Raw genomic sequence first — 23,825 nt, 5'->3', positions numbered from 1 at the left:
GGGACATCACCACAGGGCTGGGTGATGATCCCAAGCTCCAGTCGGACGGTGGTAAGAGGGGACAGGTGGAGAAGAAGGATAAGAAAGGGGCAAGACGCAGGAAGCAGGTGGCAGGAGACGGAGAGGGCGCTGCTGCTGAGAGCGGCTCTGCCTCCTCCGTTCCAACCACTTCAAAAGCGCCAGCAGAAAGCTCCATCAACCCACCATCCTCCACACGCAGCTCTGCCCCACGAGGTGAGCTCGAGACTGTTTTTAATGATGACTTCATGGATTTCTCCACCCGTGAAGTCAGAAAAAGAGTGTGGCAGTCGGATGCGACGGGCGCCAAAAAGAAGTCTAAATAAAAGATGGGTTACATCCTCCAAGGTCTCCTCTTAATGGCGTTCTCCTTGTCCTCTTGGAACGCAGGCGGCCTGCGGAGCCCAGTGCGGATGCAGAGCGCGTTACACTTTTCCAAGTGGGACGTGCTCTGCATCCAAGAAACGCACTGGGATGTCAGCCACGCGCAACAAGTGCGGAGCATGGGAGTAGGCTCTGTATTTTGGGCCCTGGGCACGGCGTGCTCGCGCGGTGTGGCCACGGTGGTGAGGCCTGGTGTCTTAGGCCAACCCACCCTGGTACACGCCGACCCAGAGGGCTCCTTCCTGGTCCTGGACTTCACGGACACAGTGAAGTTCAGACTAATTAACATCTACGCCCCGAACGATGATGGTCTGAGGAGGCAATTCTTCAAAAAAATATTTCGCTTTGCGAACGACAATACAATCATAATCGGTGACTTTAATACAACACTTTGCAAGACAGACATCGGCATTAACAACTCTTTTAAAAACAGCACTGCCAGGACAGCCCTGTTGGAAGAAGCCGCCAGCAGGAACCTGACGGAGGTGTGGCGGTTCGTCCACCCCTTCCTGAAGGATTTCTCCAGGCGGCAGGTCGTCCAGGGCGTCCTGAAGCAGTCCCGCATTGACCTCTGTTTTGCCTCCTCAGACCTGGCACAGAGAGTCAGTGGTGCTTCCTACAAGTGGTCAGGCTTGAGTGATCACTCCACTTTAGATATTTATTTTGGGTTAGTTTCATCACCGAGGAATGGAGGACTGTGGGTCCTAAACAGCTCCATCCTCGGTGATGAAACTTTTTGTAGGAAAATGGACTTTTTGTTTGATGTATTTGACATGGAGCTGGAGCTGATCGACAGCGTGGTCGATTGGTGGCCGACGGCAAAAACACGCATTAAAAAGCTCTGTGTCAATTACAGCAAACACAAGGCGTGGCTGTCGACCAGGAGGGAGACCGCTCTCCGCCAGCGCCTGCAGGTCCTGGACCAGGGCGCAGCTTCCACCACTGGCCCTGTGGATCCAGAGTACCTGGTGGTGCGCGCGGAGCTGGAGCAGCTGGAGGTAAGTAGGTGTCAGGGTGCAATTTTGAGGGCAAAAGCCAGACACACAGTCGAAGGAGAACGCTCGACAGCGTTCTTCTTCGGCTGTGAGAAGGTTACACAGGGAAAGATGCACATAGATAAGTTGATAGATAAGACAGGTAAGATTGTTTCCGAGGTAAGTGAGGTTTTAGAGACAGCGCAGGATTTCTATAGTAGGCTTTTTAGTTCAGACGGAGTGGCAGAGCAGGCTTTAGACCAGGCTGTAGGTGCTCTGGAGCGCACACTGAGCAGGGAGGATAGGGAGCTGTGCGACGCGCCTCTGTCTCTCATGGAGATAGAGGCTGCAGTCAAGAGTTTAAATACAGGGAAAAGCCCCGGAGAGGACGGACTAACCTGTGAGTTTTTCAAGCGTTTCGCTTCCAGGTTAGCTCCGATCCTACTCCTATTATATCAGGATTTTGAGAGTGAGAGTAGAGTTGGCGATGGTTTTGCGATGAGTGTCGTCACTCTGCTTTTTAAGAAGGGCGACAGGAGCAGCCTCGCCAACTACAGGCCCATTAGCCTTTTGAACGTAGACTATAAAATTTTAGCAAAGGTATTAGCAGGTAGGTTAAAGCGTGTGATTGGATCCGTCATACACCCCTCGCAGGCCTACAGCGTCCCCGGGAGGGACATCTCAGACACAGTTTTGTCTCTGAGATATCTCCTTCGGCAGATGCACGCGACCGGTGGTATTCACGTTAGTGTAGACTTTAACAAGGCGTTCGACAGAGTTGAGCATTCGTTCCTCTGGACTGTATTAGGTAAGTTAGGTTTCGGCGAACGGTTTGTTAATTGGCTACAGCTCATCTATTCCTTTGCGGTCAGTAAGGTCAAAGTCAACGGGTTTCTAACTGACTCTTTCCCCTTAAAAAGATCAGTCAGGCAGGGCTGTCCCCTCTCGTCGCTCCTCTACAGCATCGCCGCTGAGCCTTTGGCGGCCATGTTGAGGGCGGACGCGGCGGTGAGGGGACTGACCACGCCTGCGGGTAGGGAAGTCAAAATTTTTCAGTACGCAGATGACACGAATCTGATCCTCCGAGACGTGGAGAGCCTGAACGCCTCTCTCCACGTGCTCAATGTTTACGGCCTCGCTTCAGGGGCCAAAATCAATTTCGATAAAACCACGGTTAAATTTTGCGGCAGCGTCACGCCTGTTCCTCTCCCTGTCCAGCTCCGGGAGGCCGGGGACTCCTACAAGGTCCTCGGCGTCCCCCTGGGCAGAGACGAGGAGGCGTGTCGTACTGCACTTTGGTCGCCTTTGTGCGAGAAAATTACAGCGCGCTTGAATTTTTGGAGACGTCGTAATCTGACATTAAAAGGTAAAGTCTTAGTTGTAAATTCTTTGTGCATGTCCATGTTGAACCATGCACTCTCCGTGTACGGCCTGCCGGGGGTCTATGCTAACAAATTAAGGTTAGTGATAAACCACTTTTTGTGGAATCGTGAGAGGGGCTTTATTGCACATAAGGTTATGATAGGTGAGTACGATCAGGGAGGTTTAAAGTTAGCAGATTTAGAGTTAAGGAAGAAGGCCTTCAGGCTGAAAACAATTCGGAAATTTCTAGACGTTGAGGTAGATGCTCCATGGAAGGATTATATAGGTGAGTTTGTTAATAGTCTAGGTAAGTTTGGTGTTTATAATTTGTGTTTGTTGCCCCCTGTTTCGGTCCTGGAGGGCCTCCCCCCCTTCGAGAGGGAACTCTTGGAGGCGTGGAGGACTTTCAGGCCCCTGACTGTGGCGGTTCCAGACAGCGGTGAGGGTCTCGCGCACATGCCCCTCCGTCATAACCCTGACTTGCTCTCCGCTCCCCCCGGGAAGCGCGAGTGCATGATCAGTGGGGCGATGGAGGAGGCTGGGCTGGAATATGTAGGTAAGGTATTTGACGTGAAAGGTAATTTTAGTGTAGATTACATAGGGAAGTGTTTTAGGTTAGCAGGTAAAGTGTTTAGGAAAAAGTATATTAGTGGTATGGTAAGTATTTTTAACAGGAATCTGGTCAGGCATTGGGGAAGCACTTTGGGCCAAATGGGGAGCACGACAGGTAAGTTGAATTTTAATGTATTTGTTAGCACGGGGAGGTTTAGGATTTTCACAGACCTACCCACCCGCATCCTGTATCAGTTGTTGTTGCCGGGAGTGCTCAGGCGTCCCGCCTCGGAACACAAATGGTCATTAACATTCCCCGCACGCACCATCGCAACCATCTGGGCCAACATCTTTAATTGGTACACCCCACATAACGTAGGTCATTTTGACTTCAGATTTAGACACAGGATCGTCTTTACATCCGCAGCACTGCACGCATTTCTTCCCGACAGCTACGCTGCGGACTGCCCCGTGTGCCACGGACACCCCGAGACCCTGGAGCACATGCTGTACACCTGCCCGGCCGTCCGCCCGTTCTGGTCCCGACTGCAGGACCTCCTCGCTCGGAGGCTGTCCTGGAGGCTCCCACCGCCGGCGGCCCTAGGAGGGGACGACCAGGAGCCCTGGCTCCTCCTCTTTGGTCCCGGACAGAGTCGCTCTGGAGCCAACACCCATCTCGCCCGACTAACCCTCTCCATAGCCCGGTACACATTATATCTCAACAGGAACATCCATCTCCGTGACAATAAAACAGCAGCACCCTGGCCCATCTTCAAAGGACTCTTGGCCGCACACCTCCGACACCTCCACATGGCAGCAGAGCACCGGTTCATCACCCACCTCGTCCCCCACAACACCCTGATCCACCTCACACCCTCTGGAAACCTGGACATCCTCTTCTGACCCCGGCATCACCCCCCCCAACCACGGCATCACCCCCCATCACTGAAGAATGTTTGGAGAATGATTGTGTGTTTGATTTTCTGTAATTTTTTGTCTCGTCTCCCCTTGCCCTTGTGTATCCCATTCCCTTGCCCTTGTGTGTCATGTATGTCTGTACATTCATGTAAATATATGTAAATACTTGTTTTAAGATGTTTTTGATAATAAAAGATAAAAAAAAAAAAAAAAGACCAGCCCGATCTCGTCTGATCTCGGAAGCCAAGCGGGGTTGGGCCTGGTTAGTACTTGGATGGGAGACCGCCTGGGAATACCAGGTGCTGTGAGCATTTTCACACTTTTTCACCTGTCAAAAAAAAAAAAAAAAAAGAAGTTTTTCATTGAGATATCCCAATTTTGACCGAGCAAGTGGCGTGAAGGTACTCTTCACGAAAAGACAGTGTTTGATATAAAAAAGGCCGTTTTGACCTGGAACATTTCGCTCACGGCCATACCACCCTGGACCAGCCCGATCTCGTCTGATCTCGGAAGCCAAGCAGGGTTGGGCCTGGTTAGTACTTGGATGGGAGACCGCCTGGGAATACCAGGTGCTGTGAGCATTTTCACACTTTTTCACCTGTCAAAAAAAAAAAAAAAAAAAGAAGTTTTTCATTGAGATATCCCAATTTTGACCGAGCAAGTGGCGTGAAGGTACTCTTCACGAAAAGACAGTGTTTGATATAAAAAAGGCCGTTTTGACCTGGAACATTTCGCTCACGGCCATACCACCCTGGACCCGCCCCTTTGCAATCAGTGCAGGTGCGTGCAATTTGTGGTGTGCTGCATGGTCTGGAGCTGGAGGTTTGGGAGTTTTTTTTGAGTTTTTAATCGTTATTTTGGTCATTTTCATTTACTTTTTTCAGTTCTTTTGTTTGTTCCCCTCCCAGTAAACTTACTGGGAGGTGGATTTTTTGTTTTTTGTGAGCATGGCTCAAAGGACGGACAACACGGCATCGGACACTGGAATGGACATGACAAAGGCAAGACAAAGTTTGAAAGAATCTGTAAATAATAGAAAGAACGAAGAAAGAAGAATGAAATTTATGAAAGAACTCACTGTGGTGTTGGAGTTGACGGAGGGAGCACAAATCACGCCACTAGCTTTTTTGAAATCGACTCAGGAGGTGTGCGGCTCCATAGTAGCGTGCAGACTCATCTCGAAGGACAAATATGAAGTAACCGTCAGTACCACTAAAGCGAAGGAGCGGCTCCTGGACGGGTACTGCATTGGAGGAGTCAGGGTTCACGCCCGTGACATCTCGGTGGATGAGCTGGTCGTGTCCTTCATGGGGCTGCCGGCTTATATCGAGGACGAGGAGATCCTGGCCAAGCTCTACGCCTGGGGGGTCTCTGCGGTCTCCGAGGTGAGGAGGAGAATGTGGCCGGGGACGAACGTGGCGGACGGCACCAGGTTTGTACGGGTAAGGTTCACGGACACGGTGCAGTCCTTACCGTATTCTGTCAGGTTTGACACCGCGGGGGGCCCCGAGTACTTCAGGGTAATACACGACAGGCAGGTGCGGGTGTGTAGGGGGTGTCTCCAGCCTGGCCATATTCTGAGGGAGTGCCCTGACTTTCTGTGCCGCAACTGCGGGAGCCAGGGGCATTACGCGCGCGAGTGCGTCGCGCAGCGGGCCCCGAAGTGCAGAGAGTGCCGCATGTTCCGCCACTTATGTCCGTGTGGTGCGGGTGACAGAGAGGAGGACAGAGGGGAGGACAGAGGGGAGGACAGGGAGGACGCCATTGGAGGAGAGAGCAGTGACGTGGCCCAGAACGTGCCCGCAACTGCTCTCTCCGAAGTAGAGGAGTTTTTGGAGGAGGAGGCTGTGGAGGAGTCAGGGGAGCCAGAGGTGTCTGGCTCCTCTTGCTCCTCTGACTCCTCAGACGAGGAGGCGTCCGTCGCACTGGAGATGGTGCTCGGCTCAGCGCTGGCGTCTGGGAAGGTGGGAGCAGGACAAACTGCTCCTCCTGACCAGAGGGAGGGGACTCGTGAGGGTCCAACTCCTAAGCCCGTGGAGGAAGAGGCTGAACCCGGGAGGAGGATGGGTGCGGGACAGGCCCCGCATCTTACCTCCAAAGGGGGGGACATCACCACAGGGCTGGGTGATGATCCCAAGCTCCAGTCGGACGGTGGTAAGAGGGGACAGGTGGAGAAGAAGGATAAGAAAGGGGCAAGACGCAGGAAGCAGGTGGCAGGAGACGGAGAGGGCGCTGCTGCTGAGAGCGGCTCTGCCTCCTCCGTTCCAACCACTTCAAAAGCGCCAGCAGAAAGCTCCATCAACCCACCATCCTCCACACGCAGCTCTGCCCCACGAGGTGAGCTCGAGACTGTTTTTAATGATGACTTCATGGATTTCTCCACCCGTGAAGTCAGAAAAAGAGTGTGGCAGTCGGATGCGACGGGCGCCAAAAAGAAGTCTAAATAAAAGATGGGTTACATCCTCCAAGGTCTCCTCTTAATGGCGTTCTCCTTGTCCTCTTGGAACGCAGGCGGCCTGCGGAGCCCAGTGCGGATGCAGAGCGCGTTACACTTTTCCAAGTGGGACGTGCTCTGCATCCAAGAAACGCACTGGGATGTCAGCCACGCGCAACAAGTGCGGAGCATGGGAGTAGGCTCTGTATTTTGGGCCCTGGGCACGGCGTGCTCGCGCGGTGTGGCCACGGTGGTGAGGCCTGGTGTCTTAGGCCAACCCACCCTGGTACACGCCGACCCAGAGGGCTCCTTCCTGGTCCTGGACTTCACGGACACAGTGAAGTTCAGACTAATTAACATCTACGCCCCGAACGATGATGGTCTGAGGAGGCAATTCTTCAAAAAAATATTTCGCTTTGCGAACGACAATACAATCATAATCGGTGACTTTAATACAACACTTTGCAAGACAGACATCGGCATTAACAACTCTTTTAAAAACAGCACTGCCAGGACAGCCCTGTTGGAAGAAGCCGCCAGCAGGAACCTGACGGAGGTGTGGCGGTTCGTCCACCCCTTCCTGAAGGATTTCTCCAGGCGGCAGGTCGTCCAGGGCGTCCTGAAGCAGTCCCGCATTGACCTCTGTTTTGCCTCCTCAGACCTGGCACAGAGAGTCAGTGGTGCTTCCTACAAGTGGTCAGGCTTGAGTGATCACTCCACTTTAGATATTTATTTTGGGTTAGTTTCATCACCGAGGAATGGAGGACTGTGGGTCCTAAACAGCTCCATCCTCGGTGATGAAACTTTTTGTAGGAAAATGGACTTTTTGTTTGATGTATTTGACATGGAGCTGGAGCTGATCGACAGCGTGGTCGATTGGTGGCCGACGGCAAAAACACGCATTAAAAAGCTCTGTGTCAATTACAGCAAACACAAGGCGTGGCTGTCGACCAGGAGGGAGACCGCTCTCCGCCAGCGCCTGCAGGTCCTGGACCAGGGCGCAGCTTCCACCACTGGCCCTGTGGATCCAGAGTACCTGGTGGTGCGCGCGGAGCTGGAGCAGCTGGAGGTAAGTAGGTGTCAGGGTGCAATTTTGAGGGCAAAAGCCAGACACACAGTCGAAGGAGAACGCTCGACAGCGTTCTTCTTCGGCTGTGAGAAGGTTACACAGGGAAAGATGCACATAGATAAGTTGATAGATAAGACAGGTAAGATTGTTTCCGAGGTAAGTGAGGTTTTAGAGACAGCGCAGGATTTCTATAGTAGGCTTTTTAGTTCAGACGGAGTGGCAGAGCAGGCTTTAGACCAGGCTGTAGGTGCTCTGGAGCGCACACTGAGCAGGGAGGATAGGGAGCTGTGCGACGCGCCTCTGTCTCTCATGGAGATAGAGGCTGCAGTCAAGAGTTTAAATACAGGGAAAAGCCCCGGAGAGGACGGACTAACCTGTGAGTTTTTCAAGCGTTTCGCTTCCAGGTTAGCTCCGATCCTACTCCTATTATATCAGGATTTTGAGAGTGAGAGTAGAGTTGGCGATGGTTTTGCGATGAGTGTCGTCACTCTGCTTTTTAAGAAGGGCGACAGGAGCAGCCTCGCCAACTACAGGCCCATTAGCCTTTTGAACGTAGACTATAAAATTTTAGCAAAGGTATTAGCAGGTAGGTTAAAGCGTGTGATTGGATCCGTCATACACCCCTCGCAGGCCTACAGCGTCCCCGGGAGGGACATCTCAGACACAGTTTTGTCTCTGAGATATCTCCTTCGGCAGATGCACGCGACCGGTGGTATTCACGTTAGTGTAGACTTTAACAAGGCGTTCGACAGAGTTGAGCATTCGTTCCTCTGGACTGTATTAGGTAAGTTAGGTTTCGGCGAACGGTTTGTTAATTGGCTACAGCTCATCTATTCCTTTGCGGTCAGTAAGGTCAAAGTCAACGGGTTTCTAACTGACTCTTTCCCCTTAAAAAGATCAGTCAGGCAGGGCTGTCCCCTCTCGTCGCTCCTCTACAGCATCGCCGCTGAGCCTTTGGCGGCCATGTTGAGGGCGGACGCGGCGGTGAGGGGACTGACCACGCCTGCGGGTAGGGAAGTCAAAATTTTTCAGTACGCAGATGACACGAATCTGATCCTCCGAGACGTGGAGAGCCTGAACGCCTCTCTCCACGTGCTCAATGTTTACGGCCTCGCTTCAGGGGCCAAAATCAATTTCGATAAAACCACGGTTAAATTTTGCGGCAGCGTCACGCCTGTTCCTCTCCCTGTCCAGCTCCGGGAGGCCGGGGACTCCTACAAGGTCCTCGGCGTCCCCCTGGGCAGAGACGAGGAGGCGTGTCGTACTGCACTTTGGTCGCCTTTGTGCGAGAAAATTACAGCGCGCTTGAATTTTTGGAGACGTCGTAATCTGACATTAAAAGGTAAAGTCTTAGTTGTAAATTCTTTGTGCATGTCCATGTTGAACCATGCACTCTCCGTGTACGGCCTGCCGGGGGTCTATGCTAACAAATTAAGGTTAGTGATAAACCACTTTTTGTGGAATCGTGAGAGGGGCTTTATTGCACATAAGGTTATGATAGGTGAGTACGATCAGGGAGGTTTAAAGTTAGCAGATTTAGAGTTAAGGAAGAAGGCCTTCAGGCTGAAAACAATTCGGAAATTTCTAGACGTTGAGGTAGATGCTCCATGGAAGGATTATATAGGTGAGTTTGTTAATAGTCTAGGTAAGTTTGGTGTTTATAATTTGTGTTTGTTGCCCCCTGTTTCGGTCCTGGAGGGCCTCCCCCCCTTCGAGAGGGAACTCTTGGAGGCGTGGAGGACTTTCAGGCCCCTGACTGTGGCGGTTCCAGACAGCGGTGAGGGTCTCGCGCACATGCCCCTCCGTCATAACCCTGACTTGCTCTCCGCTCCCCCCGGGAAGCGCGAGTGCATGATCAGTGGGGCGATGGAGGAGGCTGGGCTGGAATATGTAGGTAAGGTATTTGACGTGAAAGGTAATTTTAGTGTAGATTACATAGGGAAGTGTTTTAGGTTAGCAGGTAAAGTGTTTAGGAGAAAGTATATTAGTGGTATGGTAAGTATTTTTAACAGGAATCTGGTCAGGCATTGGGGAAGCACTTTGGGCCAAATGGGGAGCACGACAGGTAAGTTGAATTTTAATGTATTTGTTAGCACGGGGAGGTTTAGGATTTTCACAGACCTACCCACCCGCATCCTGTATCAGTTGTTGTTGCCAGGAGTGCTCGGGCGTCCCGCCTCGGAACACAAATGGTCATTAACATTCCCCGCACGCACCATCGCAACCATCTGGGCCAACATCTTTAATTGGTACACCCCACATAACGTAGGTCATTTTGACTTCAGATTTAGACACAGGATCGTCTTTACATCCGCAGCACTGCACGCATTTCTTCCCGACAGCTACGCTGCGGACTGCCCCGTGTGCCACGGACCCCCCGAGACCCTGGAGCACATGCTGTACACCTGCCCGGCCGTCCGCCCGTTCTGGTCCCGACTGCAGGACCTCCTCGCTCGGAGGCTGTCCTGGAGGCTCCCACCGCCGGCGGCCCTAGGAGGGGACGACCAGGAGCCCTGGCTCCTCCTCTTTGGTCCCGGACAGAGTCGCTCTGGAGCCAACACCCATCTCGCCCGACTAACCCTCTCCATAGCCCGGTACACATTATATCTCAACAGGAACATCCATCTCCGTGACAATAAAACAGCAGCACCCTGGCCCATCTTCAAAGGACTCTTGGCCGCACACCTCCGACACCTCCACATGGCAGCAGAGCACCGGTTCATCACCCACCTCGTCCCCCACAACACCCTGATCCACCTCACACCCTCTGGAAACCTGGACATCCTCTTCTGACCCCGGCATCACCCCCCATCACTGAAGAATGTTTCGAGAATGATTGTGTGTTTGATTTTCTGTAATTTTTTGTCTCGTCTCCCCTTGCCCTTGTGTATCCCATTCCCTTGCCCTTGTGTGTCATGTATGTCTGTACATTCATGTAAATATATGTAAATACTTGTTTTAAGATGTTTTTGATAATAAAAGATAAAAAAAAAAAAGACCAGCCCGATCTCGTCTGATCTCGGAAGCCAAGCAGGGTTGGGCCTGGTTAGTACTTGGATGGGAGACCGCCTGGGAATACCAGGTGCTGTGAGCATTTTCACACTTTTTCACCTGTCAAAAAAAAAAAAAAAAAAAAAAAAGAAGTTTTTCATTGAGATATCCCACTTTTGACCGAGCAAGTGGCGTGAAGGTACTCTTCACGAAAAGACAGTGTTTGATATAAAAAAGGCCGTTTTGACCTGGAACATTTCGCTCACGGCCATACCACCCTGGACCAGCCCCATCTCGTCTGATCTCGGAAGCCAAGCAGGGTTGGGCCTGGTTGGTACTTGGATGGGAGACCGCCTGGGAATACCAGGTGCTGTGAGCATTTTCACACTTTTTCACCTGTCAAAAAAAAAAAAAAAAAAGAAGTTTTTCATTGAGATATCCCACTTTTGACCGAGCAAGTGGCGTGAAGGTACTCTTCACGAAAAGACAGTGTTTGATATAAAAAAGGCCGTTTTGACCTGGAACATTTCGCTCATGGCCATACCACCCTGGACCAGCCCCATCTCGTCTGATCTCGGAAGCCAAGCAGGGTTGGGCCTGGTTGGTACTTGGATGGGAGACCGCCTGGGAATACCAGGTGCTGTGAGCATTTTCACACTTTTTCACCTGTCAAAAAAAAAAAAAAAAAAGAAGTTTTTCATTGAGATATCCCACTTTTGACCGAGCAAGTGGCGTGAAGGTACTCTTCACGAAAAGACAGTGTTTGATATAAAAAAGGCCGTTTTGACCTGGAACATTTCGCTCATGGCCATACCACCCTGGACCAGCCCCATCTCGTCTGATCTCGGAAGCCAAGCAGGGTTGGGCCTGGTTGGTACTTGGATGGGAGACCGCCTGGGAATACCAGGTGCTGTGAGCATTTTCACACTTTTTCACCTGTCAAAAAAAAAAAAAAAAAAAAAAAAGAAGTTTTTCATTGAGATATCCCAATTTTGACCTAGCAAGTGGCGTGAAGGTACTCTTCACAAAAAGACAGTGTTTGATATAAAAAAGGCCGTTTTGACCTGGAACATTTCGCTCACGGCCATACCACCCTGGACCAGCCCGATCTCGTCTGATCTCGGAAGCCAAGCAGGGTTGGGCCTGGTTAGTACTTGGATGGGAGACCGCCTGGGAATACCAGGTGCTGTGAGCATTTTCACACTTTTTCACCTGTCAAAAAAAAAAAAAAAAAAGAAGTTTTTCATTGAGATATCCCAATTTTGACCGAGCAAGTGGCGTGAAGGTACTCTTCACGAAAAGACAGTGTTTGATATAAAAAAGGCCGTTTTGACCTGGAACATTTCGCTCACGGCCATACCACCCTGGACCAGCCCGATCTCGTCTGATCTCGGAAGCCAAGCAGGGTTGGGCCTGGTTAGTACTTGGATGGGAGACCGCCTGGGAATACCAGGTGCTGTGAGCATTTTCACACTTTTTCACCTGTCAAAAAAAAAAAAAAAAAAAGAAGTTTTTCATTGAGATATCCCAATTTTGACCGAGCAAGTGGCGTGAAGGTACTCTTCACGAAAAGACAGTGTTTGATATAAAAAAGGCCGTTTTGACCTGGAACATTTCGCTCACGGCCATACCACCCTGGACCAGCCCGATCTCGTCTGATCTCGGAAGCCAAGCAGGGTTGGGCCTGGTTAGTACTTGGATGGGAGACCGCCTGGGAATACCAGGTGCTGTGAGCATTTTCACACTTTTTCACCTGTCAAAAAAAAAAAAAAAAAAGAAGTTTTTCATTGAGATATCCCACTTTTGACCGAGCAAGTGGCGTGAAGGTACTCTTCACGAAAAGACAGTGTTTGATATAAAAAAGGCCGTTTTGACCTGGAACATTTCGCTCATGGCCATACCACCCTGGACCAGCCCCATCTCGTCTGATCTCGGAAGCCAAGCAGGGTTGGGCCTGGTTGGTACTTGGATGGGAGACCGCCTGGGAATACCAGGTGCTGTGAGCATTTTCACACTTTTTCACCTGTCAAAAAAAAAAAAAAAAAAAAAAAAGAACTTTTTCATTGAGATATCCCAATTTTGACCTAGCAAGTGGCGTGAAGGTACTCTTCACAAAAAGACAGTGTTTGATATAAAAAAGGCCGTTTTGACCTGGAACATTTCGCTCACGGCCATACCACCCTGGACCAGCCCGATCTCGTCTGATCTCGGAAGCCAAGCAGGGTTGGGCCTGGTTAGTACTTGGATGGGAGACCGCCTGGGAATACCAGGTGCTGTGAGCATTTTCACACTTTTTCACCTGTCAAAAAAAAAAAAAAAAAAAAAAAAGAAGTTTTTCATTGAGATATCCCACTTTTGACCGAGCAAGTGGCGTGAAGGTACTCTTCACGAAAAGACAGTGTTTGATATAAAAAAGGCCGTTTTGACCTGGAACATTTCGCTCATGGCCATACCACCCTGGACCAGCCCCATCTCGTCTGATCTCGGAAGCCAAGCAGGGTTGGGCCTGGTTGGTACTTGGATGGGAGACCGCCTGGGAATACCAGGTGCTGTGAGCATTTTCACACTTTTTCACCTGTCAAAAAAAAAAAAAAAAAAGAAGTTTTTCATTGAGATATCCCAATTTTGACCGAGCAAGTGGCGTGAAGGTACTCTTCACGAAAAGACAGTGTTTGATATAAAAAAGGCCGTTTTGACCTGGAACATTTCGCTCACGGCCATACCACCCTGGACCAGCCCCATCTCGTCTGATCTCGGAAGCCAAGCAGGGTTGGGCCTGGTTGGTACTTGGATGGGAGACCGCCTGGGAATACCAGGTGCTGTGAGCATTTTCACACTTTTTCACCTGTCAAAAAAAAAAAAAAAAAAGAAGTTTTTCATTGAGATATCCCAATTTTGACCGAGCAAGTGTCGTGAAGGTACTCTTCACGAAAAGACAGTGTTTGATATAAAAAAGGCCGTTTTGACCTGGAACATTTCGCTCACGGCCATACCACCCTGGACCAGCCCGATCTCGTCTGATCTCGGAAGCCAAGCAGGGTTGGGCCTGGTTGGTACTTGGATGGGAGACCGCCTGGGAATACCAGGTGCTGTGAGCATTTTCACACTTTTTCACCTGTCAAAAAAAAAAAAAAAAAAAAAAAAGAACTTTTTCATTGAGATATCCCAATTTTGACCTAGCAAGTGGCGTGAAGGTACTCTTCACAAAAAGACAGTGTTTGATATAAAAAAGGCCGTTTTGACCTGGAACATTTCGCTCACGGCCATACCACCCTGGACCAGCCCGATCTCGTCTGATCTCGGAAGCCAAGCAGGGTTGGGCCTGGTTAGTACTTGGATGGGAGACCGCCTGGGAATACCAGGTGCTGTGAGCATTTTCACACTTTTTCACCTGTCAAAAAAAAAAAAAAAAAAAAAAAAGAAGTTTTTCATTGAGATATCCCACTTTTGACCGAGCAAGTGGCGTGAAGGTACTCTTCACGAAAAGACAGTGTTTGATATAAAAAAGGCCGTTTTGACCTGGAACATTTCGCTCATGGCCATACCACCCTGGACCAGCCCCATCTCGTCTGATCTCGGAAGCCAAGCAGGGTTGGGCCTGGTTGGTACTTGGATGGGAGACCGCCTGGGAATACCAGGTGCTGTGAGCATTTTCACACTTTTTCACCTGTCAAAAAAAAAAAAAAAAAAGAAGTTTTTCATTGAGATATCCCAATTTTGACCGAGCAAGTGGCGTGAAGGTACTCTTCACGAAAAGACAGTGTTTGATATAAAAAAGGCCGTTTTGACCTGGAACATTTCGCTCATGGCCATACCACCCTGGACCAGCCCCATCTCGTCTGATCTCGGAAGCCAAGCAGGGTTGGGCCTGGTTGGTACTTGGATGGGAGACCGCCTGGGAATACCAGGTGCTGTGAGCATTTTCACACTTTTTCACCTGTCAAAAAAAAAAAAAAAAAAGAAGTTTTTCATTGAGATATCCCAATTTTGACCGAGCAAGTGTCGTGAAGGTACTCTTCACGAAAAGACAGTGTTTGATATAAAAAAGGCCGTTTTGACCTGGAACATTTCGCTCACGGCCATACCACCCTGGACCAGCCCGATCTCGTCTGATCTCGGAAGCCAAGCAGGGTTGGGCCTGGTTGGTACTTGGATGGGAGACCGCCTGGGAATACCAGGTGCTGTGAGCATTTTCACACTTTTTCACCTGTCAAAAAAAAAAAAAAAAAAGAAGTTTTTCATTGAGATATCCCACTTTTGACCGAGCAAGTGGCGTGAAGGTACTCTTCACGAAAAGACAGTGTTTGATATAAAAAAGGCCGTTTTGACCTGGAACATTTCGCTCATGGCCATACCACCCTGGACCAGCCCCATCTCGTCTGATCTCGGAAGCCAAGCAGGGTTGGGCCTGGTTGGTACTTGGATGGGAGACCGCCTGGGAATACCAGGTGCTGTGAGCATTTTCACACTTTTTCACCTGTCAAAAAAAAAAAAAAAAAAAAAAAAGAAGTTTTTCATTGAGATATCCCAATTTTGACCTAGCAAGTGGCGTGAAGGTACTCTTCACAAAAAGACAGTGTTTGATATAAAAAAGGCCGTTTTGACCTGGAACATTTCGCTCACGGCCATACCACCCTGGACCAGCCCGATCTCGTCTGATCTCGGAAGCCAAGCAGGGTTGGGCCTGGTTAGTACTTGGATGGGAGACCGCCTGGGAATACCAGGTGCTGTGAGCATTTTCACACTTTTTCACCTGTCAAAAAAAAAAAAAAAAAAGAAGTTTTTCATTGAGATATCCCAATTTTGACCGAGCAAGTGGCGTGAAGGTACTCTTCACGAAAAGACAGTGTTTGATATAAAAAAGGCCGTTTTGACCTGGAACATTTCGCTCACGGCCATACCACCCTGGACCAGCCCGATCTCGTCTGATCTCGGAAGCCAAGCAGGGTTGGGCCTGGTTAGTACTTGGATGGGAGACCGCCTGGGAATACCAGGTGCTGTGAGCATTTTCACACTTTTTCACCTGTCAAAAAAAAAAAAAAAAAAAGAAGTTTTTCATTGAGATATCCCAATTTTGACCGAGCAAGTGGCGTGAAGGTACTCTTCACGAAAAGACAGTGTTTGATATAAAAAAGGCCGTTTTGACCTGGAACATTTCGCTCACGGCCATACCACCCTGGACCAGCCCGATCTCGTCTGATCTCGGAAGCCAAGCAGGGTTGGGCCTGGTTAGTACTTGGATGGGATACCGCCTGGGAATACCAGGTGCTGTGAGCATTTTCACACTTTTTCACCTGTCAAAAAAAAAAAAAAAAAAGAAGTTTTTCATTGAGATATCCCAATTTTGACCGAGCAAGTGGCGTGAAGGTACTCTTCACGAAAAGACAGTGTTTGATATAAAAAAGGCCGTTTTGACCTGGAACATTTCGCTCATGGCCATACCACCCTGGACCAGCCCCATCTCGTCTGATCTCGGAAGCCAAGCAGGGTTGGGCCTGGTTGGTACTTGGATGGGAGACCGCCTGGGAATACCAGGTGCTGTGAGCATTTTCACACTTTTTCACCTGTCAAAAAAAAAAAAAAAAAAAAAAAAGAAGTTTTTCATTGAGATATCCCAATTTTGACCTAGCAAGTGGCGTGAAGGTACTCTTCACAAAAAGACAGTGTTTGATATAAAAAAGGCCGTTTTGACCTGGAACATTTCGCTCACGGCCATACCACCCTGGACCAGCCCGATCTCGTCTGATCTCGGAAGCCAAGCAGGGTTGGGCCTGGTTAGTACTTGGATGGGAGACCGCCTGGGAATACCAGGTGCTGTGAGCATTTTCACACTTTTTCACCTGTCAAAAAAAAAAAAAAAAAAGAAGTTTTTCATTGAGATATCCCAATTTTGACCGAGCAAGTGGCGTGAAGGTACTCTTCACGAAAAGACAGTGTTTGATATAAAAAAGGCCGTTTTGACCTGGAACATTTCGCTCACGGCCATACCACCCTGGACCAGCCCGATCTCGTCTGATCTCGGAAGCCAAGCAGGGTTGGGCCTGGTTAGTACTTGGATGGGAGACCGCCTGGGAATACCAGGTGCTGTGAGCATTTTCACACTTTTTCACCTGTCAAAAAAAAAAAAAAAAAAAGAAGTTTTTCATTGAGATATCCCAATTTTGACCGAGCAAGTGGCGTGAAGGTACTCTTCACGAAAAGACAGTGTTTGATATAAAAAAGGCCGTTTTGACCTGGAACATTTCGCTCACGGCCATACCACCCTGGACCAGCCCGATCTCGTCTGATCTCGGAAGCCAAGCAGGGTTGGGCCTGGTTAGTACTTGGATGGGAGACCGCCTGGGAATACCAGGTGCTGTGAGCATTTTCACACTTTTTCACCTGTCAAAAAAAAAAAAAAAAAAGAAGTTTTTCATTGAGATATCCCAATTTTGACCGAGCAAGTGGCGTGAAGGTACTCTTCACGAAAAGACAGTGTTTGATATAAAAAAGGCCGTTTTGACCTGGAACATTTCGCTCACGGCCATACCACCCTGGACCAGCCCGATCTCGTCTGATCTCGGAAGCCAAGCAGGGTTGGGCCTGGTTAGTACTTGGATGGGAGACCGCCTGGGAATACCAGGTGCTGTGAGCATTTTCACACTTTTTCACCTGTCAAAAAAAAAAAAAAAAAAGAAGTTTTTCATTGAGATATCCCAATTTTGACCGAGCAAGTGGCGTGAAGGTACTCTTCACGAAAAGACAGTGTTTGATATAAAAAAGGCCGTTTTGACCTGGAACATTTCGCTCACGGCCATACCACCCTGGACCAGCCCGATCTCGTCTGATCTCGGAAGCCAAGCAGGGTTGGGCCTGGTTAGTACTTGGATGGGAGACCGCCTGGGAATACCAGGTGCTGTGAGCATTTTCACACTTTTTCACCTGTCAAAAAAAAAAAAAAAAAAGAAGTTTTTCATTGAGATATCCCAATTTTGACCGAGCAAGTGGCGTGAAGGTACTCTTCACGAAAAGACAGTGTTTGATATAAAAAAGGCCGTTTTGACCTGGAACATTTCGCTCACGGCCATACCACCCTGGACCAGCCCGATCTCGTCTGATCTCGGAAGCCAAGCAGGGTTGGGCCTGGTTGGTACTTGGATGGGAGACCGCCTGGGAATACCAGGTGCTGTGAGCATTTTCACACTTTTTCACCTGTCAAAAAAAAAAAAAAAAAAGAAGTTTTTCATTGAGATATCCCACTTTTGACCGAGCAAGTGGCGTGAAGGTACTCTTCACGAAAAGACAGTGTTTGATATAAAAAAGGCCGTTTTGACCTGGAACATTTCGCTCATGGCCATACCACCCTGGACCAGCCCCATCTCGTCTGATCTCGGAAGCCAAGCAGGGTTGGGCCTGGTTGGTACTTGGATGGGAGACCGCCTGGGAATACCAGGTGCTGTGAGCATTTTCACACTTTTTCACCTGTCAAAAAAAAAAAAAAAAAAAAAAAAGAACTTTTTCATTGAGATATCCCAATTTTGACCTAGCAAGTGGCGTGAAGGTACTCTTCACAAAAAGACAGTGTTTGATATAAAAAAGGCCGTTTTGACCTGGAACATTTCGCTCACGGCCATACCACCCTGGACCAGCCCGATCTCGTCTGATCTCGGAAGCCAAGCAGGGTTGGGCCTGGTTAGTACTTGGATGGGAGACCGCCTGGGAATACCAGGTGCTGTGAGCATTTTCACACTTTTTCACCTGTCAAAAAAAAAAAAAAAAAAAAAAAAGAAGTTTTTCATTGAGATATCCCACTTTTGACCGAGCAAGTGGCGTGAAGGTACTCTTCACGAAAAGACAGTGTTTGATATAAAAAAGGCCGTTTTGACCTGGAACATTTCGCTCATGGCCATACCACCCTGGACCAGCCCCATCTCGTCTGATCTCGGAAGCCAAGCAGGGTTGGGCCTGGTTGGTACTTGGATGGGAGACCGCCTGGGAATACCAGGTGCTGTGAGCATTTTCACACTTTTTCACCTGTCAAAAAAAAAAAAAAAAAAGAAGTTTTTCATTGAGATATCCCAATTTTGACCGAGCAAGTGGCGTGAAGGTACTCTTCACGAAAAGACAGTGTTTGATATAAAAAAGGCCGTTTTGACCTGGAACATTTCGCTCATGGCCATACCACCCTGGACCAGCCCCATCTCGTCTGATCTCGGAAGCCAAGCAGGGTTGGGCCTGGTTGGTACTTGGATGGGAGACCGCCTGGGAATACCAGGTGCTGTGAGCATTTTCACACTTTTTCACCTGTCAAAAAAAAAAAAAAAAAAGAAGTTTTTCATTGAGATATCCCAATTTTGACCGAGCAAGTGTCGTGAAGGTACTCTTCACGAAAAGACAGTGTTTGATATAAAAAAGGCCGTTTTGACCTGGAACATTTCGCTCACGGCCATACCACCCTGGACCAGCCCGATCTCGTCTGATCTCGGAAGCCAAGCAGGGTTGGGCCTGGTTAGTACTTGGATGGGAGACCGCCTGGGAATACCAGGTGCTGTGAGCATTTTCACACTTTTTCACCTGTCAAAAAAAAAAAAAAAAAAAAAAAAGAAGTTTTTCATTGAGATATCCCACTTTTGACCGAGCAAGTGGCGTGAAGGTACTCTTCACGAAAAGACAGTGTTTGATATAAAAAAGGCCGTTTTGACCTGGAACATTTCGCTCATGGCCATACCACCCTGGACCAGCCCCATCTCGTCTGATCTCGGAAGCCAAGCAGGGTTGGGCCTGGTTGGTACTTGGATGGGAGACCGCCTGGGAATACCAGGTGCTGTGAGCATTTTCACACTTTTTCACCTGTCAAAAAAAAAAAAAAAAAAAAAAAAAGAAGTTTTTCATTGAGATATCCCAATTTTGACCGAGCAAGTGGCGTGAAGGTACTCTTCACGAAAAGACAGTGTTTGATATAAAAAAGGCCGTTTTGACCTGGAACATTTCGCTCATGGCCATACCACCCTGGACCAGCCCCATCTCGTCTGATCTCGGAAGCCAAGCAGGGTTGGGCCTGGTTGGTACTTGGATGGGAGACCGCCTGGGAATACCAGGTGCTGTGAGCATTTTCACACTTTTTCACCTGTCAAAAAAAAAAAAAAAAAAGAAGTTTTTCATTGAGATATCCCAATTTTGACCGAGCAAGTGGCGTGAAGGTACTCTTCACGAAAAGACAGTGTTTGATATAAAAAAGGCCGTTTATACGAGTTTTGACCTGGAACATTTCGCTCACGGCCATACCACCCTGGACCAGCCCGATCTCGTCTGATCTCGGAAGCCAAGCAGGGTTGGGCCTGGTTAGTACTTGGATGGGAGACCGCCTGGGAATACCAGGTGCTGTGAGCATTTTCACACTTTTTCACCTGTCAAAAAAAAAAAAAAAAAAAAAAAAGAAGTTTTTCATTGAGATATCCCACTTTTGACCGAGCAAGTGGCGTGAAGGTACTCTTCACGAAAAGACAGTGTTTGATATAAAAAAGGCCGTTTTGACCTGGAACATTTCGCTCATGGCCATACCACCCTGGACCAGCCCCATCTCGTCTGATCTCGGAAGCCAAGCAGGGTTGGGCCTGGTTGGTACTTGGATGGAAGACCGCCTGGGAATACCAGGTGCTGTGAGCATTTTCACACTTTTTCACCTGTCAAAAAAAAAAAAAAAAAAAAAAAAGAAGTTTTTCATTGAGATATCCCACTTTTGACCGAGCAAGTGGCGTGAAGGTACTCTTCACGAAAAGACAGTGTTTGATATAAAAAAGGCCGTTTTGACCTGGAACATTTCGCTCACGGCCATACCACCCTGGACCCGCCCCTTTGCAATCAGTGCAGGTGCGTGCAATTTGTGGTGTGCTGCATGGTCTGGAGCTGGAGGTTTGGGAGTTTTTTTTGAGTTTTTAATCGTTATTTTGGTCATTTTCATTTACTTTTTTCAGTTCTTTTGTTTGTTCCCCTCCCAGTAAACTTACTGGGAGGTGGATTTTTTGTTTTTTGTGAGCATGGCTCAAAGGACGGACAACACGGCATCGGACACTGGAATGGACACGACAAAGGCAAGACAAAGTTTGAAAGAATCTGTAAATAATAGAAAGAACGAAGAAAGAAGAATGAAATTTATGAAAGAACTCACTGTGGTGTTGGAGTTGACGGAGGGAGCACAAATCACGCCACTAGCTTTTTTGAAATCGACTCAGGAGGTGTGCGGCTCCATAGTAGCGTGCAGACTCATCTCGAAGGACAAATATGAAGTAACCGTCAGTACCACCAAAGCGAAGGAGCGGCTCCTGGACGGGTACTGCATTGGAGGAGTCAGGGTTCACGCCCGTGACATCTCGGTGGATGAGCTGGTCGTGTCCTTCATGGGGCTGCCGGCTTATATCGAGGACGAGGAGATCCTGGCCAAGCTCTACGCCTGGGGGGTCTCTGCGGTCTCCGAGGTGAGGAGGAGAATGTGGCCGGGGACGAACGTGGCGGACGGCACCAGGTTTGTACGGGTAAGGTTCACGGACACGGTGCAGTCCTTACCGTATTCTGTCAGGTTTGACACCGCGGGGGGCCCCGAGTACTTCAGGGTAATACACGACAGGCAGGTGCGGGTGTGTAGGGGGTGTCTCCAGCCTGGCCATATTCTGAGGGAGTGCCCTGACTTTCTGTGCCGCAACTGCGGGAGCCAGGGGCATTACGCGCGCGAGTGCGTCGCGCAGCGGGCCCCGAAGTGCAGAGAGTGCCGCATGTTCCGCCACTTATGTCCGTGTGGTGCGGGTGACAGAGAGGAGGACAGAGGGGAGGACAGAGGGGAGGACAGGGAGGACGCCATTGGAGGAGAGAGCAGTGACGTGGCCCAGAACGTGCCCGCAACTGCTCTCTCCGAAGTAGAGGAGTTTTTGGAGGAGGAGGCTGTGGAGGAGTCAGGGGAGCCAGAGGTGTCTGGCTCCTCTTGCTCCTCTGACTCCTCAGACGAGGAGGCGCCCGTCGCACTGGAGATGGTGCTCGGCTCAGCGCTGGCGTCTGGGAAGGTGGGAGCAGGACAAACTGCTCCTCCTGACCAGAGGGAGGGGACTCGTGAGGGTCCAACTCCTAAGCCCGTGGAGGAAGAGGCTGAACCCGGGAGGAGGATGGGTGCGGGACAGGCCCCGCATCTTACCTCCAAAGGGGGGGACATCACCACAGGGCTGGGTGATGATCCCAAGCTCCAGTCGGACGGTGGTAAGAGGGGACAGGTGGAGAAGAAGGATAAGAAAGGGGCAAGACGCAGGAAGCAGGTGGCAGGAGACGGAGAGGGCGCTGCTGCTGAGAGCGGCTCTGCCTCCTCCGTTCCAACCACTTCAAAAGCGCCAGCAGAAAGCTCCATCAACCCACCATCCTCCACACGCAGCTCTGCCCCACGAGGTGAGCTCGAGACTGTTTTTAATGATGACTTCATGGATTTCTCCACCCGTGAAGTCAGAAAAAGAGTGTGGCAGTCGGATGCGACGGGCGCCAAAAAGAAGTCTAAATAAAAGATGGGTTACATCCTCCAAGGTCTCCTCTTAATGGCGTTCTCCTTGTCCTCTTGGAACGCAGGCGGCCTGCGGAGCCCAGTGCGGATGCAGAGCGCGTTACACTTTTCCAAGTGGGACGTGCTCTGCATCCAAGAAACGCACTGGGATGTCAGCCACGCGCAACAAGTGCGGAGCATGGGAGTAGGCTCTGTATTTTGGGCCCTGGGCACGGCGTGCTCGCGCGGTGTGGCCACGGTGGTGAGGCCTGGTGTCTTAGGCCAACCCACCCTGGTACACGCCGACCCAGAGGGCTCCTTCCTGGTCCTGGACTTCACGGACACAGTGAAGTTCAGACTAATTAACATCTACGCCCCGAACGATGATGGTCTGAGGAGGCAATTCTTCAAAAAAATATTTCGCTTTGCGAACGACAATACAATCATAATCGGTGACTTTAATACAACACTTTGCAAGACAGACATCGGCATTAACAACTCTTTTAAAAACAGCACTGCCAGGACAGCCCTGTTGGAAGAAGCCGCCAGCAGGAACCTGACGGAGGTGTGGCGGTTCGTCCACCCCTTCCTGAAGGATTTCTCCAGGCGGCAGGTCGTCCAGGGCGTCCTGAAGCAGTCCCGCATTGACCTCTGTTTTGCCTCCTCAGACCTGGCACAGAGAGTCAGTGGTGCTTCCTACAAGTGGTCAGGCTTGAGTGATCACTCCACTTTAGATATTTATTTTGGGTTAGTTTCATCACCGAGGAATGGAGGACTGTGGGTCCTAAACAGCTCCATCCTCGGTGATGAAACTTTTTGTAGGAAAATGGACTTTTTGTTTGATGTATTTGACATGGAGCTGGAGCTGATCGACAGCGTGGTCGATTGGTGGCCGACGGCAAAAACACGCATTAAAAAGCTCTGTGTCAATTACAGCAAACACAAGGCGTGGCTGTCGACCAGGAGGGAGACCGCTCTCCGCCAGCGCCTGCAGGTCCTGGACCAGGGCGCAGCTTCCACCACTGGCCCTGTGGATCCAGAGTACCTGGTGGTGCGCGCTGAGCTGGAGCAGCTGGAGGTAAGTAGGTGTCAGGGTGCAATTTTGAGGGCAAAAGCCAGACACACAGTCGAAGGAGAACGCTCGACAGCGTTCTTCTTCGGCTGTGAGAAGGTTACACAGGGAAAGATGCACATAGATAAGTTGATAGATAAGACAGGTAAGATTGTTTCCGAGGTAAGTGAGGTTTTAGAGACAGCGCAGGATTTCTATAGTAGGCTTTTTAGTTCAGACGGAGTGGCAGAGCAGGCTTTAGACCAGGCTGTAGGTGCTCTGGAGCGCACACTGAGCAGGGAGGATAGGGAGCTGTGCGACGCGCCTCTGTCTCTCATGGAGATAGAGGCTGCAGTCAAGAGTTTAAATACAGGGAAAAGCCCCGGAGAGGACGGACTAACCTGTGAGTTTTTCAAGCGTTTCGCTTCCAGGTTAGCTCCGATCCTACTCCTATTATATCAGGATTTTGAGAGTGAGAGTAGAGTTGGCGATGGTTTTGCGATGAGTGTCGTCACTCTGCTTTTTAAGAAGGGCGACAGGAGCAGCCTCGCCAACTACAGGCCCATTAGCCTTTTGAA

The 23,825-nt window shown here is 49.7% G+C and overlaps 22 non-coding genes and 14 pseudogenes across 22 annotated transcripts; all 36 read left to right on the top strand.

Moving 5' to 3' along the window:
- Nucleotides 1-4,670: 4,670 nt before the first annotated feature.
- Nucleotides 4,671-4,789, top strand: LOC140352726 (5S ribosomal RNA). Its single transcript, XR_011925634.1, has one exon. It is a non-coding gene; the product is annotated as a 5S ribosomal RNA (ribosomal RNA).
- A 6,173-nt stretch (nt 4,790-10,962) lies between these two features.
- On the top strand, nt 10,963-11,081 carry LOC140352942 (5S ribosomal RNA). The gene has a single exon (XR_011925840.1). It is a non-coding gene; the product is annotated as a 5S ribosomal RNA (ribosomal RNA).
- A 151-nt stretch (nt 11,082-11,232) lies between these two features.
- LOC140352461 (5S ribosomal RNA) lies at nt 11,233-11,351 on the top strand (annotated as a pseudogene).
- Nucleotides 11,352-11,502: 151 nt separating this feature from the next.
- On the top strand, nt 11,503-11,621 carry LOC140352460 (5S ribosomal RNA; annotated as a pseudogene).
- Nucleotides 11,622-11,778: 157 nt separating this feature from the next.
- Nucleotides 11,779-11,897, top strand: LOC140352725 (5S ribosomal RNA). Its single transcript, XR_011925633.1, has one exon. It is a non-coding gene; the product is annotated as a 5S ribosomal RNA (ribosomal RNA).
- Nucleotides 11,898-12,048: 151 nt separating this feature from the next.
- LOC140352724 (5S ribosomal RNA) lies at nt 12,049-12,167 on the top strand. Its single transcript, XR_011925632.1, has one exon. It is a non-coding gene; the product is annotated as a 5S ribosomal RNA (ribosomal RNA).
- A 152-nt stretch (nt 12,168-12,319) lies between these two features.
- Nucleotides 12,320-12,438, top strand: LOC140352723 (5S ribosomal RNA). The gene has a single exon (XR_011925631.1). It is a non-coding gene; the product is annotated as a 5S ribosomal RNA (ribosomal RNA).
- Nucleotides 12,439-12,589: 151 nt separating this feature from the next.
- On the top strand, nt 12,590-12,708 carry LOC140352459 (5S ribosomal RNA; annotated as a pseudogene).
- A 157-nt stretch (nt 12,709-12,865) lies between these two features.
- LOC140352722 (5S ribosomal RNA) lies at nt 12,866-12,984 on the top strand. Its single transcript, XR_011925630.1, has one exon. It is a non-coding gene; the product is annotated as a 5S ribosomal RNA (ribosomal RNA).
- A 157-nt stretch (nt 12,985-13,141) lies between these two features.
- Nucleotides 13,142-13,260, top strand: LOC140352458 (5S ribosomal RNA; annotated as a pseudogene).
- A 151-nt stretch (nt 13,261-13,411) lies between these two features.
- Nucleotides 13,412-13,530, top strand: LOC140352941 (5S ribosomal RNA). The gene has a single exon (XR_011925839.1). It is a non-coding gene; the product is annotated as a 5S ribosomal RNA (ribosomal RNA).
- Nucleotides 13,531-13,681: 151 nt separating this feature from the next.
- Nucleotides 13,682-13,800, top strand: LOC140352885 (5S ribosomal RNA). Its single transcript, XR_011925787.1, has one exon. It is a non-coding gene; the product is annotated as a 5S ribosomal RNA (ribosomal RNA).
- A 157-nt stretch (nt 13,801-13,957) lies between these two features.
- LOC140352721 (5S ribosomal RNA) lies at nt 13,958-14,076 on the top strand. The gene has a single exon (XR_011925629.1). It is a non-coding gene; the product is annotated as a 5S ribosomal RNA (ribosomal RNA).
- Nucleotides 14,077-14,233: 157 nt separating this feature from the next.
- LOC140352457 (5S ribosomal RNA) lies at nt 14,234-14,352 on the top strand (annotated as a pseudogene).
- A 151-nt stretch (nt 14,353-14,503) lies between these two features.
- On the top strand, nt 14,504-14,622 carry LOC140352456 (5S ribosomal RNA; annotated as a pseudogene).
- Nucleotides 14,623-14,773: 151 nt separating this feature from the next.
- Nucleotides 14,774-14,892, top strand: LOC140352884 (5S ribosomal RNA). The gene has a single exon (XR_011925786.1). It is a non-coding gene; the product is annotated as a 5S ribosomal RNA (ribosomal RNA).
- A 151-nt stretch (nt 14,893-15,043) lies between these two features.
- On the top strand, nt 15,044-15,162 carry LOC140352454 (5S ribosomal RNA; annotated as a pseudogene).
- A 157-nt stretch (nt 15,163-15,319) lies between these two features.
- LOC140352720 (5S ribosomal RNA) lies at nt 15,320-15,438 on the top strand. The gene has a single exon (XR_011925628.1). It is a non-coding gene; the product is annotated as a 5S ribosomal RNA (ribosomal RNA).
- A 151-nt stretch (nt 15,439-15,589) lies between these two features.
- LOC140352718 (5S ribosomal RNA) lies at nt 15,590-15,708 on the top strand. The gene has a single exon (XR_011925626.1). It is a non-coding gene; the product is annotated as a 5S ribosomal RNA (ribosomal RNA).
- Nucleotides 15,709-15,860: 152 nt separating this feature from the next.
- LOC140352861 (5S ribosomal RNA) lies at nt 15,861-15,979 on the top strand. Its single transcript, XR_011925764.1, has one exon. It is a non-coding gene; the product is annotated as a 5S ribosomal RNA (ribosomal RNA).
- A 151-nt stretch (nt 15,980-16,130) lies between these two features.
- Nucleotides 16,131-16,249, top strand: LOC140352453 (5S ribosomal RNA; annotated as a pseudogene).
- A 157-nt stretch (nt 16,250-16,406) lies between these two features.
- LOC140352717 (5S ribosomal RNA) lies at nt 16,407-16,525 on the top strand. Its single transcript, XR_011925625.1, has one exon. It is a non-coding gene; the product is annotated as a 5S ribosomal RNA (ribosomal RNA).
- Nucleotides 16,526-16,676: 151 nt separating this feature from the next.
- Nucleotides 16,677-16,795, top strand: LOC140352716 (5S ribosomal RNA). The gene has a single exon (XR_011925624.1). It is a non-coding gene; the product is annotated as a 5S ribosomal RNA (ribosomal RNA).
- A 152-nt stretch (nt 16,796-16,947) lies between these two features.
- LOC140352715 (5S ribosomal RNA) lies at nt 16,948-17,066 on the top strand. The gene has a single exon (XR_011925623.1). It is a non-coding gene; the product is annotated as a 5S ribosomal RNA (ribosomal RNA).
- A 151-nt stretch (nt 17,067-17,217) lies between these two features.
- LOC140352714 (5S ribosomal RNA) lies at nt 17,218-17,336 on the top strand. The gene has a single exon (XR_011925622.1). It is a non-coding gene; the product is annotated as a 5S ribosomal RNA (ribosomal RNA).
- A 151-nt stretch (nt 17,337-17,487) lies between these two features.
- Nucleotides 17,488-17,606, top strand: LOC140352713 (5S ribosomal RNA). The gene has a single exon (XR_011925621.1). It is a non-coding gene; the product is annotated as a 5S ribosomal RNA (ribosomal RNA).
- A 151-nt stretch (nt 17,607-17,757) lies between these two features.
- LOC140352883 (5S ribosomal RNA) lies at nt 17,758-17,876 on the top strand. The gene has a single exon (XR_011925785.1). It is a non-coding gene; the product is annotated as a 5S ribosomal RNA (ribosomal RNA).
- Nucleotides 17,877-18,027: 151 nt separating this feature from the next.
- LOC140352452 (5S ribosomal RNA) lies at nt 18,028-18,146 on the top strand (annotated as a pseudogene).
- A 157-nt stretch (nt 18,147-18,303) lies between these two features.
- Nucleotides 18,304-18,422, top strand: LOC140352712 (5S ribosomal RNA). The gene has a single exon (XR_011925620.1). It is a non-coding gene; the product is annotated as a 5S ribosomal RNA (ribosomal RNA).
- Nucleotides 18,423-18,579: 157 nt separating this feature from the next.
- On the top strand, nt 18,580-18,698 carry LOC140352451 (5S ribosomal RNA; annotated as a pseudogene).
- Nucleotides 18,699-18,849: 151 nt separating this feature from the next.
- LOC140352450 (5S ribosomal RNA) lies at nt 18,850-18,968 on the top strand (annotated as a pseudogene).
- A 151-nt stretch (nt 18,969-19,119) lies between these two features.
- LOC140352711 (5S ribosomal RNA) lies at nt 19,120-19,238 on the top strand. Its single transcript, XR_011925619.1, has one exon. It is a non-coding gene; the product is annotated as a 5S ribosomal RNA (ribosomal RNA).
- Nucleotides 19,239-19,395: 157 nt separating this feature from the next.
- LOC140352449 (5S ribosomal RNA) lies at nt 19,396-19,514 on the top strand (annotated as a pseudogene).
- Nucleotides 19,515-19,672: 158 nt separating this feature from the next.
- LOC140352448 (5S ribosomal RNA) lies at nt 19,673-19,791 on the top strand (annotated as a pseudogene).
- A 161-nt stretch (nt 19,792-19,952) lies between these two features.
- On the top strand, nt 19,953-20,071 carry LOC140352710 (5S ribosomal RNA). The gene has a single exon (XR_011925618.1). It is a non-coding gene; the product is annotated as a 5S ribosomal RNA (ribosomal RNA).
- Nucleotides 20,072-20,228: 157 nt separating this feature from the next.
- On the top strand, nt 20,229-20,347 carry LOC140352531 (5S ribosomal RNA; annotated as a pseudogene).
- Nucleotides 20,348-23,825: the final 3,478 nt, after the last annotated feature.

Source organism: Eucyclogobius newberryi, unplaced genomic scaffold (assembly GCF_026437365.1).
Source record: "Eucyclogobius newberryi isolate DKJ021-1_F unplaced genomic scaffold, fEucNew1.0.hap1 SCAF_86, whole genome shotgun sequence".
Taxonomy (NCBI): Eukaryota; Metazoa; Chordata; class Actinopteri; order Gobiiformes; family Gobiidae; genus Eucyclogobius; species Eucyclogobius newberryi.
This window is presented reverse-complemented; position numbering and strand designations above follow the sequence as displayed.